The sequence below is a fragment of the Amphiura filiformis genome, chromosome 6 (genome assembly GCF_039555335.1).
Source record: "Amphiura filiformis chromosome 6, Afil_fr2py, whole genome shotgun sequence".
NCBI lineage: Eukaryota > Metazoa > Echinodermata > Ophiuroidea > Amphilepidida > Amphiuridae > Amphiura > Amphiura filiformis.
Genome location: NC_092633.1, coordinates 3,310,099 through 3,328,104, shown reverse-complemented (window position 1 = coordinate 3,328,104; position 18,006 = coordinate 3,310,099). Strand labels below are relative to the sequence as shown.

Here is an 18,006-nt window from a genome sequence, read left to right as displayed (position 1 = left end):
CTTCATTTTGTCAATAAGTTCATTTTCAGATGTATCTCTCCACCTCGGGACTAGTTTGTTGCTATGTCATCTTTTCCATTTTGTACATGTGACATTTTGTCCTCGGCCTCAAAAACCTAATCCTAACCAGCAACCTGATCTTAACTATTATCTTAAACTCAATTCCAAATTAAACGAAAGCCCTAAATCATAACAAAGATTATGGACAAAGAATTAATATTTCCCACCAAAGTAATTATTTATTTGGGATACAAAATTTGCCTCCAAATACCTTTTTAAGTTAATTTCCCCAATGTTAGTACAGTATTTCACTGGCAGAAGCTTCCTGGATATCTAACTTCTGCTGGGCATGAAAATTTTTGTTATCCCTGAAACTGGTATAGTTGCCTACCAGCTCCCATTATTTTTGGATTAGTCTGATTAACATTGATCTCATCACAGCTATTGACTATAATTAATACCAATTAGATGGTTACAAATCCATAACTGTCACTTAGCAATTATCCTCCTCCATCTGGTAATAATGATTCAGCAGCTCATAGTGCTTACAAGTCCTATTATAAAACCGCTATCATCTCATACCATACGCAGTTCTGTGTAAACCTCATCCCCCTCATATGCATGTAAATTACGATTGTCCTTTTAATATTTAAACAGCTATCATCTCCTACCAATAACCCGGTTCTGTAAATGTTATCCCCCTCATATGTATGTAAATTACAATAACTCGATTACCCTTCACTTTGTGGAGCACTAAGATTTGTCACCAAACAACACCGGTAGCTGGACAGCTGATGTTTGCTGTCCTATTTCAAGTACACACTCACTCAAAAATATCCTCTTCAAATTAACGGGCAAAATGGACGACAATAGGCCGCAGAGAAGATGAGTAAATATGAACAGTCACCTTAATATCAATAGACAATGCGCAATCCTGTCAATCAAGCCCTACTCAATGAGTAGCTCATTGAAATTATATGTCAATATTTCATAATTTGCTCCCAAATCTAGTATATCCAGCATTTTAATGGACCAATTAGGGCCCTTCCCTGATTAGTGGCCCCTGAAAACTTTTCTTACATCATTTTCTTTAAGTGCACCCTTTCCTTTCACTTTTTCATCTGAAATTGAAATCAAATCACACAAAAAATCTGGGAAAAGAGTTTCTTTAAAGCTGCAACATCGATCTTATAGCTCCTAGTTCCTATTCACTGTGTTCCTATTGTTGATATTGAATTGCAGCAATTATTGTGTGACCCTTAAGGGTATCCGTAGGGAGAACACTTTGTTTTACGGCCAGGTCTGGCCAGGTGCATGTTTGTTCGCAGTCTACAGGTGTAACTAGGTTGTTGTATATTCTATAATTTTCCTGGTGTGTTAACTGTGATTACATCTAGACACCAGTTTATTTTTTATTTGAACGGGACCCTAATTTAATGAGAAAAAACGCTGAAAAAGAGAGGCCCGGCAAAAGCCGATTTGCAGACAATTTTGTAGCTACAGACAGCTCAGTATTCCATATAACAACTACGAAACCAATCAGTGCCAGAAGTGTTGATTTATATTTCATCCACTTAGGTTTGGCTTAACCCACTAAAAGGTAAAACTTTAGTGTGTGTGTAACAGTATATTTCTCAAAATGGAGGAGAGCGCCTATGACTATTGTCCGTTCTGTCTACATGGTCTATGATAATTATTTTCTTACCAAATATATTCACTTAACACAGACCACGGTTGCCAAACAAATGAGGGCAAACCGCTGGTCAAATCATTGAAAAGTCGCCCAATATTTTTTTTATCAACCGTTGGTTTCTATGAGATAAAAAACTACCAGAAGTCGCGTAAGCCAATGTTGAAAAGTCATGCAATATTTTTCTTAACCATCAATTTGGTGTCTATAGGACAGGAAATTGTCGCGAGGAAAATCTTCAAAACTCATCTTATTGACCTAGGCCTATTACATCGCGGGTTTGGCAACCCTGCAATATATACAGTTATATAACATCGCACCGCATTGTGAGGTGAACGAACTGAATGTTGACATTGTATTCAGGATTTAAAACAAGAACTGTCTTTAACCAGACAATGCGGTTGGTATAAAACATAGCGTGTGATATCATGATATCAACTTCAAAATCTAAAAACAAAAGTAAAGAAATAATTTAGGGGCGAAATAAATAAACAGCGTACAGCAGGTGCTATCTTGTCAATAATGATAAGAGGAACATGAAAAACCAGCAGAGAGCATGCACCCCAGTAAAGAGTTAAATAAAGCAAGGAAAAATCATAATGTGCAGAAGGCCTACTTTTCGGATGATATTCACAGAAACAAAAATAAAGAACTAAAGATCTAAAAACAAAAGTAAAGAAAATGAGGGCGAAATAAATAAACAGCGTACAGCATGTGATGACTTGTCAATAACGATAAGAGGAGCATGTACCTCAATAAAGAGTTTAAATAAAACAAGGAAAATCATAATGTGTAGAGGCCTACTTTTCGGATGATATTCACTGAAAAAAAAAAAAAAAGAAATAAGTTTAAAGAATTATATATTTTAAGATTAGATAATGAACAATCATACATAAAAATGTGACAGGTGTCTGATGATATTTATACAAAAAGAGCAAAAAATAAAGAACTACTTAACACGCGACATAAATAAATAGCCATATTTTATGAACGAACTGAATGTTGACATTGCGGACCAGGATTTGAAACAAGAACTGTTTTCAAAAAGAAAACGCGGTTGGTATAAAAACATAGCGTGTGCTATCATGATATAAACTTCAAAATCTAAAAACACAAGTAAAGAAATAATTTAGGGCGAAATAAATAAACAGCGTACAGCAGGTGCTATCTTGTCAATAATGATAAGAGGAACATGAAAAAAAACCAGCAGAGAGCATGCACCCCAGTAAAGAGTTAAATAAAGCAAGGCAAAATCATAATGTGCAGGAGGCCTACTTTTCGGATGATATTCATAGAAACAAAAATAAAGAACTACGTTAGTACGTTTAAAAAATTATATAATTTGAAATTAAATAATGCAAAATCATACATAAAAATGTGACATGTGTCTAATGATAATTATACACTTCGACCAAAAATTAAAAAAATACTTAACACGCGACATAAATAAACAGCCATCTATCAAGAATGACAAGAGGAACATGAAAAAAAAAACCACCTAATATATGAGAGCATGCACCCCAATAAAGAATTGCTTTAAAATAAAACAATGAAAAATCATGACATGTGAAATGTATGTTGATACACTTATAAATAATACTCAAGGGTGAAATAAAAAACACCTTATCTACCGATATTTCCACAGTTAAACATACTCAGTGATCACTTGTACTAAAACAAAAATAAAGAAATACTTCACAAATAATAAGAGGAACACATAAAAAATAAATAAGCGAGCATGTCCCAAAAAAAATTAGTAAAAGATAAAATAATGATAAAACGTACAAGAAGGGGCAAAATATTTGTCGCAAAAACTTATTAAATGCTCATTTGCTCTAAGATATTTTTAAAATGTTTGCAATTTTTTAAAATGTTTGCAATTTACTCCTAGTTTATCATTTATTTATTATTTATCTAGGCTTATATATCTTTTATTTATTTATCTATTAATTTATCTATTTATCAATTTATTTCAATATCATTATTATTAAATGCCTATTTATAATGATATTTAAATCTATCAACATTATGCTTACGTCATCCAGGAGTTATTATCCCACTTGAAATCGCCATATAAACACAAATTAATAAGGTTTTATTTAGCTTGTCTAAATAGAACCAATTTACCCCAGCAGAGAATGGTTGAGCCCTTTGTTATGGTATTGTTATATCTAATGGGAGTTCTCTGCTTTGTTTGTGCACTGTGATGTTGGCTGCCTAGCTCATTTGAATCACTTGTTTGTCTGCAATTGATCAGAGTGGATCATGATGAAATTTTGATGGAATTTTTAAGATGAATTTTACTGTTTCACATTGTATTAGCGGTAGTTATCGCCGTAAATCAGCATTAATCGCTTCGTGAATGATTGCAACGACATGATCAGTTCCATGTCTTCCAACAAGGAATTATCCGCGGTGAGTCGTTTAAAATGATTGTAGAGATACATAATAACTACATTCAATTATGTAGGTCTATCTTATACTGGGCCTATATTAGTAGTGAGAAACATCATACCATCGCATCTTTTATCGTAATATATGGGTGTCTATCGCGCCTAGAGTAGTATTCTGTTAAAAAATGTCAGTGTGGTAACAGTCAGTGTCTGTGTTGACGACACTAAGTTTGACGATTTATAGAAGAAATATTATAATAGCATATCATGATATAGGCCTACATGTTATGTATAAACATGCGTATGTTAGGTATAAACAGTCAGTGTCTGTGCTGACGACACTAAGTTAGACGATTTATAGAACTCAATAATATAATAGCATATCATGATATAGGCCTACATGTTATGTATAAACATGCGTACAAAGGAATAGTTGCAAGTGCCAAGCTGTGGAAATCGGTCAAGTGGGGACCATAAGTAGGGTTTGTGATGTTTTGACGATAGGGCATTGTTTTGGTAATCAATAAATGGGACATGCTCAACTGTTAAATTGCAAGTCCACAGAAATGAGCGTTGTTATTGGTTTCAATGTTCACGGAGTAATTATTAGTAAGTACTTAAATAAAATAAAAAGAATAATTGAAAATAAATAAATAGATAGATGAATAAATAACAAACCAATAAATAAATTAAAATAAATAAATAAAATTATTCACAATTCGATTATTATGGTTTATAAATCAGAAGAATGGTTAAATAATTAAAATATTGGTCAATAGTGACAAATAAAGTAGGCCTATAACAAAGTGAATAAATATGGGCACCATTTAATCGAAAATATAACAGGATGTGATCCCCAGCGTTAAATTTCACCAAGGGATTCAGTAAACTAAGAATTTTAAGCTGATACAGAGCATCAGTTTTGATGTTGAAAAAGGGAGGACGCTGTCGATCAGGCCGAGAAACAGAATACAGGAGAATAAATGGAAGAAATAGTAAATAAAGATTAATTACCATTATGGTTAACAGGAATAGCACTGCACAAGTAGTATCTACACGATTGTATAGCTGTAAGTTAAATTATGGATTGAAATCTGCACAGCGAACACAACAAGGTGAAATATGCACAATCTCGTTCCCTTTTTCTGTTTTTTGTTTCTGGTTTATTTCAGGTATACAGAATGATGGGAAATGAATAAATATGATCTTCAGAGCAGTGTATTACAAAATGACGGGATCAATGCTTGTATCAATTGAAGTTTATCGCATATCACAGTGTTCAGACAAACAAATAGACACAATTATATTAAATGCTGACAGCAATCCGTTACCGAGGAATACATTATAGAAGTAATAAATAAGGCTCGAGATACAGGATATAGAGTTATGAATTTATGAATCTACAACTCATCAGTTTCGGTATTACAATTGGATAATTTGACACGGTCCAACTTTAATTTGCGACAGATATCCAGAGATGGAAATCGTTGAAATCGAGGTGAAATTGGACATCCACAAACAATATCTAGAAGAGGCATGAATTTGGGAGCGGACCAGGCGTTCATGGGCAATTTGCTCATAGCCGAATCTTGAAAACCAGCAGCATTAAAATTTGCGGCGGCGAGTAAATGATTCCACGGTTCCCTCCCAACAGCCACAACAACAACACCCTGACCCGGCTTTACCGTTTCACAACAGGGTTGGCAACAAGAAATACAGCCAATTCAACCTGAAAATGCTCAAACCAAACACCAAGGCAACTAAATGCATCAGGTTTTCAACAACAACCATCATCACAGCGGTGGACCGTCACCAACAATTAAATAGGGATGGACTTTCAACGGACAAAGGAAGGACAGGTATCAAATCCAGTAAATACGGGTGAACAACCAAGTAGAAACACATTTGTAAATAGTGTTAATAACACTAACAGTAATGATAAAGATAATCATGATAATGGCGCAATTCAAATTGCTTTAATTGCCTCTTCAGATATTCCTGAAAAAGATGCCAAAGTGGCGGCACCGATCTTAAAACTTGACAATGTTATGCTCATCTTGCCTACACAATAACTTAAGTAGGTAGGATTGGTACATGTAGTAAGCCAATGAAGAAAAGCGAGCTGAAGGTATTTTGGTTATCAACTTAAATTCGACGCAAATCACAGCTAATTGTCAACTGCGAACAGATGGACAATGATAATTAGCCATGAAGAAAAGCGTACTAAAGGTGCATGCATATCAACTTAAATTAGTCGCATATCACAGCTGATAAATCTTCAACTACGAACAAATGGATAATGTTATACTAAGGGTCTGTGTCTGTTGACGTGCTCATCTCGCCTACATAGACGTAGGTAGGGATATGGTATTGGTAACTGATGAAGAAATGATCTGCGCATGAAGAATGTGAACATATAATCTTCAAATGTTTTCTTCTGAGGACAATTACTATGTATTTCTGGATTTCTTACATTGAGAACAGTATTTTAAACTATTTGATCAAATCAGAATACTAATTGAATCGAATGAAGAATAGCAGTTATTCACTCAAATAGTGATAACTCAACAATTAAGGTATTTGTTACTTACCATTAAGCTTGAAAGGTTCAATTAAATGCGTCTTATGTATGGAAATACCAATATCGTAAGATTTCATGAATTCAAATATCTAAGTATAGATTAAAAAATTGTACAATAGTAACAATTGTATTGTTGTTCAAAATATACTGCCTATTTTTATACAACGGTACAACTTCTGTTATAAACAAAAGTGCCTCTTCAGAACTGCGTGCAAAAATAGAGAATAGGCCTATTTCAATTGGTCAATAAAAAATATTTTGTCTTTGTTTCCATTGTTAGCATTAGTTTCTTTATCTTGAAATATGTTCGTTTGTCTTTAAATGATGGTAGCAGGCTTATTTAGTATAAGCATGCCAAAAGGTGCTGCACTTGTTGAGATGCATCCATCTAACGTAGTTAATTGGTAAGATTTATTATAATTGTGTATTCATGCTGCTCTCTATTATTGTGTTCTAGAATTTCGTGAAGTAGAGGGAATAATTCAACAAGCAAAAATAATGAGACATGATATTCATGGTGAACATTATTGTATAGTTTTTAAATACTTTTTATAATTTCTGGCTTATACAAATAACTGTAGTATGCTTTATTTCACGCATACCAGTATAGTGAATTGTGCTAGGCCTATTAGGCATACCAAAGTGTGATGCATCTAATGAACAATTCAAATATTTAAATTGTGCAATACATTGAGTGCGAAAAATAGGCTAATGGTTAGTTGGTTACAACTTCTGTTATAAGGAACAGTTTGTCTTCGAACTACGATGCGATAAATAGAGAGTTGGCATATTTCATTTTTCAGAGTTTCTCATTGTTTACATGGTTAGCATTAGTTTCAAATCTTGAAATATGGATTGAACTTTGGATTGTCTTTGATATACCAAATTATACCAAAGAAAGAAAATAATTCTTAATATCATATTTTAACAATTATAGTAAAAAATACCAAAGTATACCAAGCATACCAAATTTGTACATTTGTTGAAATGCACGCTAATTTACCATCAACAAGATAACAATTTAGTTAATTGGTATAAGCTTTTTTAAAATTATTTATAAATGCGCATATTTTATGTTATGGCTATTTCTTGGATGCAACAAAATGTTTCAAGAATTCTGTGAAGATATATTATGAATATTTCAACAACCATATCAAAAATCATGGGCCATTCACTTCATTGTTAACATTGGGTCAGCATTAAATATTATTATGCTTTGTTAGTCTTTAAAATAATTTGCAGTATGCTTTATTTCATGAAGCATACCAAATTTGTGATATTGTCTGGTTAAGATTTTAATTCTGAATGGCTTACCTTAAATGTACATGGTGATTTATTAGATGCAAAAATGTGTTTCTTAAAATTTGTGAAGATGTAATGAATATTTCAACAAGCATATTGAAATTAATGTGGTCTAGTTTTATTATTAACACTCTTTAGTTTCTAAATACCGACATAATATGCTATGATTGTCTTTTAAATAATGATTGTCTTTTAAGTAATGATACCAAAATGTACTGCACGAGTTAAGTGTTGTTAATCCAAGGTTTATACATATTATTGTACTTCGTCTAATTTTAGTAACAACTAGATGTACGTGTAGGACAGCTTGGCATTTACAGGGATATTAACTATCTGATCGTGCTGAATAATCTCAAAACCACAGTAGGTTTCAATGTTATAGAAGTTAGCTAACTTTATTATCTACAGAAGTTAAATGGTACATGAATAAATTTATGAGAAATCAATAGGCTGATCATTGGCCCAATTGGGTTGGAATATGTACTACTAGTGCTTGTTAAAAAAAAAAAAAATCACTGGTACATGTTTTAAACTAAAACCAGAAACTGGCAAAATTAACATGCTTTATACCTCCCCTCTAAAAAAAAAATGGGGGATAGCAAGTTTCTTTTGCAAAGAAACTTGTTTGGCGTGTTTATTGATCTTTATACTATTTCTTAATCATGTTAATGATACCAATTCTGATCATATGGCCTAATAATTAATATTAGGTTAACTTGATAAATATTATGTTATGTTAAATTAGCATTCAGTGGTAGTTACCGGAATGTAGTGGCTATCGGTATGATTTACCAGGTCATAATATATACAGTTAATTAGCTTTCAGTGGTATGTTTACCGGGAAGTAGTGGCTATGGATAATGTTTGCTCTCCGATTTATTCAAGCCCTAATATTATATTATATACTGTTCATTAGCTTTCAGTGGTATGTTTACCGGAAGTAGTGGCTATGGATAATGTTTGCTCTCCGATTTATTCAAGCCCTAATATTATATTATATATTGTTAATTAGCTTTCAGTGGTAGGTTACCGGAAGTAATGTCTCACGGTATTATTACTCGATTCTATCATAAAGGCCTATGTTATATTATGTTACAGATGTTTATCAAATTATGTGATGTAAATGATCAGTACTTCAAACTATTGCATTTATGTAGAAATATTGGTATATGTGTATTGAATAAATGATCCTCTCTGAGGGCAGACAAATATTGCAGATTTTAGTCCAAGTTTGGAAATTCTCTGTCTTGGGGTAATAAGGTTTTATTTAGCTTGTCTAAATAGAACCAATTTACCCCAGCAGAGAATGGTTGAGCCCTTTGTTATGGTATTGTTATATCTAATGGGAGTTCTCTGCTTTGTTTGTGCACTGTGATGTTGGCTGCCTAGCTCATTTGAATCACTTGTTTGTCTGCAATTGATCAGAGTGGATCATGATGAAATTTCCCTCCCGCCCAGCCCTGATGTGAAAAATGTACTTCGTTAAGGGCGGTTTATTGATCTTTATACTATTTCTTAATCATGTTAATGATACCAATTCTGATCATATGGCCTAATAATTAATATTAGGTTAACTTGATAAATATTATGTTATGTTAAATTAGCATTCAGTGGTAGTTTTACCGGAATGTAGTGGCTATCGGTATGATTTACCAGGTCATAATATATACAGTTAATTAGCTTTCAGTGGTATGTTTACCGGGAAGTAGTGGCTATGGATAATGTTTGCTCTCCGATTTATTCAAGCCCTAATATTATATTATATACTGTTCATTAGCTTTCAGTGGTATGTTTACCGGGAAGTAGTGGCTATGGATAATGTTTGCTCTCCGATTTATTCAAGCCCTAATATTATTATATATTGTTAATTAGCTTTCAGTGGTAATGCGTTTACGGGAAGTAGTGGCTATGGATAATGTTTGCTCTCCGATTTATTCAAGCCCTAATATTATATTATATATTGTTAATTAGCTTTCAGTGGTAGGTTACCGGAAGTAATGTCTCACGGGTATTATTACTCGATTCTATCATAAAGGCCTATGTTATATTATGTTACAGATGTTTATCAAATTATGTGATGTAAATGATCAGTACTTCAAACTATTGCATTTATGTAGAAATATTGGTATATGTGTATTGAATAAATGATCCTCTCTGAGGGCAGACAAATATTGCAGATTTTAGTCCCAAGTTTGGAAATTCTCTGTCTTGGGGTAATAAAGAAATACCCAATGGGTGAAATAAAAAGCATGATCTATCTTTTCAAGAATGAAAAGAGGATATAAAAATATAACAGAGCATGTCCTATAAACATGATAAAGAATTATTTAAAATCGTACAAATGTGAAACATGTAATATGACATATACTTAAGGGATCTGAATGAGCGTTTTGATTGCGTTTACAGTATTTTTGTGGAAATGAGCACATCAGACATATCGAATTGCATTCTGAATAATGAAGAATGTCTTTCTCATATCAAATAATTTTTTTTTTTTTTGAAATTCACGATATAATGCAAATTTTATGACAAATTATTAAAATTTGATATTTTTCACATTTTTGATATATAACAGTCCTCGAAGTAAATTTTATAAATCTAATGACATATTCTTAAAGTGTATGTAGCTGGGAGGAAAAGCCGACGATCAATTGAACATTTTGACCTTTCATATTGAAGATATGGATTTTATTTCCCACAAAGACCTATTTTGGGGGAATCCATATCTTCAAATGATACTAAAGGTCAAAATTTTCAATTGATCGTCGGCCTTTCCTCCCAGCTACATATACTTAAAGAATGTATCATTAAATTTATAAAATTTACTTCGAGGACTGTTATATATCAAAATATCAATTTTTAATGATTTGTCATAAAATGTGTATTACATTGCGAATTTCAAAAAATCAAAATTATTTGATATCAGGACATTCTTAGTATTCAGAATGCAATTCGATATGTCTGATGTGCTATGTCCCACAATAAATACTGTCCAAACGTTCATACCCCAGCCCTTAACATAAAACAAAATAAAACGGTCATGATAATATGACATTAAGGGCTAATACCACTAATGAAGCGCCTTGGTTGAAATGCACGTGAAAATTAATGTCTTTCTTTGCTCAATTTGAGGCCTTTTTTTGTTTCATATTTTCCTGACGTAGCCCTTTTCTTTTTTTTAATAAACAAGATAGGATAGCTTCTCTCCATTGATTTTGCAATAGCGTCTCCAGGAGGGGGGGGGCTCAGAGGGGCTTTCAGATTTATGCGGTGGGGGGGCTTAATGGCTAAAATCGCCAAAAACCGCCTGATTTTACATATCCTCTAGCGTTGGTTGTCAGTAGATTGCAGTCACTCCTCATCAAGTGTTGACAAAGACAACAGTGGTTGTTGAAACGCATACAGTAAGTGCATTTTCTTGGATCAGATACTACGAACTCTGGTTTACTAGTTTACTCTACCGATCCTGATGAATTTGTTCAATCAATAACGATATCTGGGGACCAATCACAAGCCAGATTCATTTAAAGATGCATTACATCATGACCAATTTTAGTTAGGCCAGAAATTGGCCTAACTCTCCATAGAATCCCGTGTTAAAAAGTTATCCGCAATCCAAAGTCAGTAGTCCACTTGGGAAGCTAACAAACAGAGGGCGACGGTGACTGAAAAGATTAGATGTGAAAATCTATCAATTGTGCACAAATAATAATCGGAGTTTTAAGCTTAAATGCAATAGCCAGAAGCACAATTGGCAAGTGGAGTACGGAGAAGTCTAGCTACACCCTGGAAGGAAAAAAAACAGTATTTGAAACGAGGAAATGTGCAATATGACTTAATGTAATACATTAGAAAAGACTTAAAAGGCAACTATTAGGCCCTGATTCATATTTAATCATCATTTAGGCCTGTAAATTAGATTGTCTGTGTAAATTTAGCAGGATCCGACTTTTTATGACGACTTTCAAAATGTGTTACATTTCAGAAACACCAAGCTGTTTGTGAGGTGGCGTTAGCTGTATGGGTTATAGGTTGAACTTTTTACAATATTTCTGGAAAAAAAATCCTGAAATCCATATATTAATTTTTACAATGGATGTCGTCATCTGACCTTCTGCTTGCAGAAAGGGAAGTTTTGAAGAACTGAGTTGTTTTCCCGGCCCCTGTCTGTACAGAAAGTCAGTGGGGGTTATTTACTGGTGTGTACCCTAAAAGGCCCTTGTCATAACCAATGGTGGCGGCATGATTTTTCCCGTGCTTGAGGGTTTAGGGAAAATTAAATTATATGTCTAAACTTGAGGTTGCATGTGTAAAACATGGTCTTTTTTTAACGCATGTTTGGGGTATTGAAATGATATTTTTGGCTTGCACAATCATGGTAAAGATCCATGTCATACATAAGAGATTATAGGACATACAATACTTGGTAGGCCTAATGATAATGCGTAAACTTTGTACCTGTTAGGGAACTGAAATCAGACTGAAAACACAAAAGTCATTCGAGGCTCTGTCTCACCAGTTGCATTTACAAGGCCCTTGTTATAACCAGTGGTGGCGGATGATTTTTTTCTGGGGGGGGGGAAGGGTCACACAAGGTTCTGAACAGAAACGTCACATACGGACCAACCCACACTACCGAGAACCGCGAATGCCGAGAACCGCGAAAGCCGAGAACCGCTCTAGTTTTTCATGGAAAATGACCAGTATTAATTTCATTTAACAGTAAATGTTACAAACTCCCTTAAAATGAGTAAGAGAATTCAAATAATTTCTGCTACAACTTAGACACATGCAAAAAGGCATATAAAAATACAAATTAGTCACCTGAATGTCTAAATTTAACATGATAACGTATCCATATCCATGACAGAATGAAATTGCATGGCAGATCCAACCATAGATAGTGAACGAGATCTAACTGTCCCCATCATAGCCACACTACTCATTACAAGTAACACCAGTGACAAGATAACAAAGGTAGAGACCTTATTGATTGTCTCATCTCCCAATAAAGGTCATGTCATCAACACCATTTAATGGGTCTCCCAATACCATTATATTGTCAAAAAAGCAACAAAACAATGCAATAAATATGAATGCTACCACATAAACCAATCAGTGGCAATGTCCTATTGTTAACCACATGTAACAAATGCAGTGATACTGATGCCATGGCTCCACCAGGCTTGAAATACAAATGATAACTGTACTACTAATTGCCGTTACTGGTGCCCCTCTGTCTCCCATGCTACACTAGGATCCACAACATGCTCATCTATCAGAGTGCAGTTCTATAACCCCAATACATTTGTACATTCATTGAATAACCTTTGAAAATTTGGGTACAAAAACTCATACTCTGCATGTTGAGGTCAAATTTGCACTATGATTGTTTAATTGAGGTTATTAAACTGTGCCATTGGGATGAGGCCATTGTGGTCCATAGTGCTACATAATAAGTAATACTTTGGTTATGATATAAACCTTGCGCAGATACAGATGTACTCTTTATGGGATTCTGCCTGCCTGGACACACTATTGGTATGGTCCGTTGGTACATGAAGTGTCATATAATTATTTGCACATTTGTAAGCTATTTTGAATGTTTTGGTTTTATCACTGCCAATCATCCAACACCGATGATTAAATAGTATTTTTTTCCTTCAAATACATCTTTGGTCTACATAAGGCCAAATTAAAATAAAAAAAGGTTTCTCTCAAAGCTCTCAGACTCTGAAAAACTAATACAAAATGCCTTTTTATTTATTTTTTTCCGAATATTTTTTACAAATGTGGAAAAACCTCAAAATCCTTTTCTACTGTATGAAGTGTTGTATTGAACAATAAAGATAAGGTGGGTTGGATCAAATTAATATTTCAACATTATTTGATTGATTTCCAAAAAAGATTTAGTTTCTGGCCAAGATATATAGAATAGAAATGTTTTTATTTTTCAATACTAGCAGTCCAGATTGTTTTCAATATGGGATTTTCACTCCTCTACAATCACCCATTACTAATACTGTACCAAAATAATATTTTCTTATGCATGAACAGTGAATGGCAGAATATGTGGCATTAAATAATCCTAACATTAAGCATGTTTAAGATGCCTTTTGGGAAATGAACCTCTTTGTTGTAAAAATAATAGAGTGTTTTGTATGGATAGGAAATTCTGTTGGGAAAACACTAAAAGCTAAGTAACTAAAGATATGTAAAATAATTAATGTCTGTATGGTTGTTTTTGTAATTCCTTTGTATTATTTGTACCCTGAAATACTTGTTTTCTTTTTCATATTGGGTGTGAAGTTGTTCCTCTCATGTGCCATATTTGTAATCGTTCCATTAACCGCCCATGCCCCTAAAGCGCCCACCCAGTGACTTTACAACAAGTAAACTGATTGACCATGCAAATCTGAATCATGGTCTGAAAAACATGACACACTGATGATGATCGATGAATATTTTGGACCTTTTTCACATCTTGTTGGCCTAAGCGCCCAACCAAAATGATTTTGCTAAGCACCCTGGGCGGTTAATGGAATGAATATGGTAATTTAGCTGGCTGCAGCATCTCTTTTACCCACCGACAAGTTAACATGTGAAGTAAAATGCAGAGAATTCCAAATATCATGTAAAAAGAACTCTGAAGTCGATGTTCGATGTTCTAGACACAGAGATATTCAGCGGAATATTGTATTGCTGTGACTTTTCAACACAAATGTGTATCTGTTGATTTTCTGTTTGAATACCAACTTTGAAATAGTTTTAGAGTGTTTGGTAGGGTCACAAACTAAGCAAACTTGACCATTTTGACCAGAAGAATTGCTTGAAGATTAATGATAAATGCTTTCTGAAAGCATTACAGCATGTGCAAAATTTGAAATGTCAGATTGCAAAGTACAATACTTGTATAAAGTGTTTTATAATCAAAACCAATTATTTCAAGCCACCAGCCACTCCTTAAAATCTAAACCACCCAAATTGCCCATCTCAAGTTTTCATCTAGATGATCTTGGTAAATGGTGAAGTATCCTAAGTGGTCCAGGGTTTGAGTCACTTCCTCACCAGCAGGCAAGATTACACTAGTACATTCTTTGATGATTTAACAAGTGCTGCAAGATACTCAACAAGTGGAAAGAAAAAAAAAACTGTAAAAGTAATAACTGATAAGTACCTGTGTTTTTTCTAACAGTTATAAGTTTTCAATTGACTTCAAATTGATTAATTGCTTCATGATTGTCATCTCTGCATAGCATTATATTCAAGTGCAGCATCAAATAACATGCGAAATGTAAAAACCAGTTGTCGTCACTCTCATCCTTAAAACAATTTATTGAAATAACAGTTGTTGCATCATTTTCCTGAAACACGATTCCACTTCCTGAAACTTTGAAATCAAGAAGACTTCCATCTGTGGTTGGAAAGTTTGGCAGTTTTCAAATACTAGTATAAAAGCGGACATTTTCGCGAGATCCATTTTTTGTGCTTTCCCATTTTTGGACTGGTTTTACTTGTTTTTGAAATTCCAATTCTACATTTCCTTTTATTTGCCCACAGTGCATTAATTACCTACTCTTGAGTCCAGAAAATACAGCACTCATTTTTTGAATTAAAAAAACCATCATTTTGTTTTGACAAATGAAACATAGCTAAAAGCCTAATCCTTTACTTGGCTCTAACTGGCAATCCGTACTACTAGTAGTATTACATGTAGTAGTACTACATCAATTTCAGTCAAATCACTATTACATGTCATAATATCGGTAATGTGCTCTTGTCAAATATAATTAGTCAATGCATAGTTGTTCCGCACGCATAAATGCATGCATAAATTTGGGATAAAAAATATATATGACATTTTTGTTATGGAAAATACGCACGCGAACAATGAAATCATGAAATCTAATCCACAAACAACAAACACAAGGCACTGCTGCTGTAAAATGTGGGACTGGCAACTTATAAACCCTACCATACTCGCTGCGTTTTTCTGTTCCAGAAAACTTTGTGAAAACCTCCAGGGTGGGTTAGGCAAACAGTGCCCAACAAAGGCGCACTAAGCTGTTCATTGTGCTCCCACACCTGGTCCTGTACAGTGTGTGCAATGGCATTGGCAAATCTATAAAATATACACACAACTCAAAGTGTCACTTGGCTCATAATTATTGCAATGAATAATATAACGGTTGAATATGAAAATGTTGGGATAGTATCACTGAAGTGATAATTAAATAGTGTTATTTTAGCTTAAACGTGCGATCATACAGGTGGGCTTAATGTTTAGCGACTTAAATTTGTCTCTTCAAATCAATGCAAAACATTACTGCGCTTAAAGTATGCCCCACTCAATTCCTTGTCCCACCAAACACTTTATGCAAACACACAATTAAATAATTTCAATAAACTCATATCAACAGACTGCATGGAGACAGTATCGAAAACTAGCAATATTGCAATACGAATCATTCTTTGCTTAATACTTGAGAGATTGCATATTCAAATATCGCCTAGATCCCTGTGGCGAATCTGTCAGATAATGCCTGCCCTTTTGTTTTCACTGCTTTGATTTGCATACTGATGATGTCATCTACCAAAGAGATGGGTCGATAGAGGCTAAATGACGCCACCAATCGCATATCCTGCCCAGCGTAGAATAGGGGCTTACACGCCAATTATTGGTTTCATTAGGGTTTGTCATCCTAACCAAGACAGACATGTGTCCTTTAGATACAAGTTTAACAATATTGAGTCCAGATTACCAACACGGTAGTCATTCTTATTACCAGCAGGATGGTCCTGTAATTGGTCGGTGGTTAAATCGGTAGATGTGACTATGATGAATAGTATCCTTAAATTTGGAGTTTTGTCTGCTTTATCCTTTTCGGTTTGTTTGTTTACTTTTTTAAATTGTTCACATGGAGTTTGTATAAAAAGACAATATCTGATAGTTAAAAAGACAATATCTGATAGTTAGATAACTTGTGTCCTCTTTTTCTCGGACAAATCAGCCGATAAAACTCCAGGCCAAAAACATTTACCAATGCACAATTACCAATATCCCTTCTTTATGAAAACAAATTCAAAGTCATCTTAAATTTCAAATAAATCTCAGAAATCCTCCTGAACCACACCCCTAATCTCTACTAATAATATTACATGTTTGAGGAAATGCTAATGTCAAATATACTAGAGAAATACAGTTACCCCAGCTGCTATGAATATCAGAATATTGCCTGGCCGGGTCCCTTCACTACATGCCTTTGCCTAGTACCCAATGAACATGATGCAGCAAATTGTGAAACGTGTACACAGGTTATGAAATAGAAGTTTATTTGGATGTGGAGAAGTTGAAAAAATATTAATTTGGGGCAATAATAATTAATGGCAACCCTAACTGCACACCTGGATTCTTTCAAACTCTATTAAACAGACACAAGTCCAAGTCAGAAAATGCCCTTTCTGAAGATAAAGTGCCAAGCCCAGCCCTCGAATTTTGCCATGGGTGCCCATCCCCACTGCCGTAATGCCCTCAAAATATGTCCTTTACCCAAGGCAGTCACTTGCTGTGCCCTCTAATGAAGTTGCAGTCGGTGCCCCAGCCCTGCCCCTTCATTATAAAATCATCTAGCTAAGTGTGTTTTCTTCACTTTTGAGAAATTGCCTTGGTGCCCTTCTTAAATTATCAACAGTTGCCATGATGCCCTCTTGAAATATTACAAACTGCCGTGCTGCCTTGCCTTTTCAGTGAAAATCCAAGGCAATTTTCAACTTGCCCTAAAAAAGTTGCTGTGCCCCTTCAGATCCTTAATTCGAGGGCTGCCAAGCACTCCCACTCTTGTTAGTCCCCGTATGTTGTTTGAGGATTCTTCAAATTACTTTTTATCTTCATTATTTATTTCATCTTTAACTTTTTGACAAAACACATCTTTGCCTATATGCACAAACTTGGACAAAATACAAAATGCCTGTGCATATTGTTGCACTTTTTTCAAACAACTTATCATCAAAAACAAGCACAAAACTTGATGATACCCGAA

General features: G+C 34.2%; 1 protein-coding gene across 3 annotated transcripts in view; it reads right to left on the bottom strand.

The window, feature by feature from the left end:
- LOC140154830 (activin receptor type-1-like) overlaps positions 1-18,006 on the bottom strand; it is an 84,471-nt gene that overhangs the window by 50,295 nt on the left and 16,170 nt on the right. The window contains exon 1 of one of the 3 annotated variants that reach the window (XM_072177420.1): positions 12,791-12,884. The exons of the other annotated variants lie outside the window; for them this stretch is intronic. The gene's annotated coding sequence lies outside the window, so the exon portion shown is untranslated. Of the gene's footprint in view, positions 1-12,790; positions 12,885-18,006 lie in introns of those variants that run through there. 3 annotated transcript variants of the gene reach the window in all.